The sequence below is a fragment of the Apium graveolens genome, chromosome 8 (genome assembly GCF_009905375.1).
Source record: "Apium graveolens cultivar Ventura chromosome 8, ASM990537v1, whole genome shotgun sequence".
NCBI lineage: Eukaryota > Viridiplantae > Streptophyta > Magnoliopsida > Apiales > Apiaceae > Apium > Apium graveolens.
The window spans coordinates 241,460,334-241,463,144 of record NC_133654.1 but is presented as its reverse complement, the minus strand read 5'-3'; the positions used below and the strand labels follow the sequence as shown (position 1 = coordinate 241,463,144).

The window sequence follows — 2,811 nt, the reverse complement described above, 5'->3', positions numbered from 1 at the left end:
CTTCTGTTGCAGCACAGCACTGTATTCCTCCGTTAGAGCAACGGTCTCTAAGTCATCGAGCTTCACTTTCCGAGAGAGAATACCTTTCATAAACCTCGCATAGCTAGGCATCTGCTCAAGAGCTTCAGCGAAAGGTATGTTGATATGAAGTTTCTTGAACACCTCCAGAAACTTCTCAAACTGCTTATCCAGCTTTTTCTTCTGCAGCCTCTTAGGAAAAGGAGGTGGAGGATAGATCTGTTTCTCCCCTGTATTACTCTCAGGAGGAGTGTGTTCCACAGTAGTCTTCCTTGGTTCCACCTCTACTTCCTTCTGCACATCTTCTTCAGCCAAAACTTCAGATTCTGGACTTTGAGATTTTTCAGGCTCTTCGTCTTGCTGAATTTGGGGGCTTGCGACCTTTCCAGACCTTAAGGTGATGGCGTTCACATGTTCTTCAACTTCCCTCTTTCCTGGATTGGCTTCTGTATTACTAGGAAGCGTTCCTGGTGGTCGATTCAATAAGGCATTAGCAATTTGCCCTATTTGGTTCTCCAGAGTCTTGATAGAAACAGCTTGGCTTTGGCATATAAGAGCCTGGTTTTTGCACATCAGCCTCAACTCCTCTAATTCAGATTTTTCATTCGAAGATAGACCTGCATCATGAGTTTGTTGTTGAAGTTGGAGTTGTTGCTGAAAACCAAGAGAGTTGAACAGCTTATTTCCAAACGGCTGGAATAGCTGTTGCATCACATTCTGATTGTTGCTCCAGCTGAAGTTAGGATGATTCCAGTTGTCAGGATGATAAGTGTCTGGAACTGGTTGTTGCGATCTCTGAAAGTTGCTCACAAACTGAGCTGAGTCGCTAGATATAGCGCATTGCTCTGTCGCATGCGGACCTGCACACAGCTCACAAACACTAATTATCTGCTTAACACCATAGTTAGCCAGAGAATCGATCTTCATAGACAACGCCTTTAGTTGAGCAGTGATAGCCGTAGCTGTATCCACTTCAAGAACTCCTGCTACCTTGCCCTGTGGATATCTCTGGGTTGGATACTGATATTCATTAGCAGCCATCAGTTCAATTAGATCATAAGCTTCCTTATAGCTCTTTGCCCATAATGCTCCGCCTGATGCTGCATCGAGCATGGGTCTGGACTGTGCTCCCAACCCATTGTAAAAACAAGTGATGATCATCCAATCAGGAATTCCATGATGAGGACACTTCCTAAGCATCTCCTTGTAGCGCTCCCAAGCTTCACTTAGCGATTTTCCCGTTTACTGCGCAAATTGAGTAATAGCATTCCTGAGTGCAGCTGTCTTCGCCATAGGGAAGAATTTAGTAAGGAATTTCTGAGCAAGATCCTCTCAAGTAGTAATCGAACCAGCTGGTAGAGAGTATAACCAGCTCTTAGCCAAGTCCCTCAGAGAGAATGGGAACAGTCTCAGCTTCACAACATCTTCAGAAACACCATTGAACTTGAAGGTGTCGCATATTTCAATGAAATCCCTAATGTGTGTATTGGGATCTTCCGTTGGAGAACCCCCAAACTGGACTGAAGTCTGTACCCATTGAATTATGCTAGGCTTGATCTCAAAGGTATTAGCTGTGATAGCTGGCCGGACAATACTAGATTGAATGTCATTGATCTTGGGTTGAGAAAAATCCATCAAGGCTTTCGTTCGTGCTGCTGGATCTCCCATTGTAATGAGTACCTGAAACACAAATAAATAAACTGTGAAAGTAAAAGAATCTGAGTCAGTGAACTTTAACGACCAGTGATGAAAAGAACATAAACTAAAAATTAACACCGAGTCCCCGGCAGCGGCGCCAAAAACTTGTTAGGGCGAAAACACGCGCTAATATTCACGCAAGTATACGCGTTCGCAAGTAGTATAAGATATAAATCAGATTCGTTCCCACAGAGACTGGTTTAGGTTAAGTTCAATTTATGCACCTATGCAACAATGTATGGTTATCGCTCAATGCTAAGACAAATAACAAATTGGGTTTTTATTAAACTAAGAGATTATACTAAATAACATTAACTAAGAGAATTGAGGTTAAATTAATATATATGATAAACATGGGATCCTAACTTCATTAAATACTTCATTCAATAGCCTTATTATTCTTAACCTTAGCATGTGATGGTGATGACACTAATCAGATAACACGAAACTGATAAACGCCAACTTTCATTGCACGAGTACCATTCTACCAGACATCCACAAAAGAGATAGAAGCTGAATAGGCACCAATTATATTGAGACCCTATATGTCTATAGAATTTGACAACATAATGGTTTAAACACAAGTTATCTATCTTGATTACATAGGGCAAGTAAAATGGTTAGAGTTACCTACGAATCATGCATACACATACAAGAACCTATGCTAGCATGGCAAGTTCTAAACCTCTATATTCACTGTCGCTTCAATAGAGATTAACACGCTATCTTATATGTTAGCTACTCACATAAGACGAATAAGCACAACCATACTAGGATATCAATCAATCATCACACACCAAGATATCGAAATAATTAACTATTGAAATCCATAAGTAAATCCGCTAGAATCCCATGACAACGATTAGCCCATAATCGAACTCATCGTCACCATGGGTTCCAATGAAAGCATGGTATAAACAAGGTCTTAATAAACTAAATAATAATCAAAGTACGAATAAATGAGATCTAGGTTCAATAAGAACGAAAATGAGCATCCAAAGTTACAACTAATTCAAAGAATCACAAGTTGAAAACAAGATCTTCTTTTTCAGAGTTGTTCTGTGCTTCTAGGCCTTCTCCTTGGTATCCCAATCT

At 40.5% G+C, this 2,811-nt stretch overlaps 1 non-coding gene across 1 annotated transcript; it reads left to right on the top strand.

The window, feature by feature from the left end:
- Window positions 1-1,189: 1,189 nt before the first annotated feature.
- Window positions 1,190-1,296, top strand: LOC141682066 (small nucleolar RNA R71). Its single transcript, XR_012559471.1, has one exon. It is a non-coding gene; the product is annotated as a small nucleolar RNA R71 (small nucleolar RNA).
- The last annotated feature ends 1,515 nt before the right edge of the window (window positions 1,297-2,811 follow it).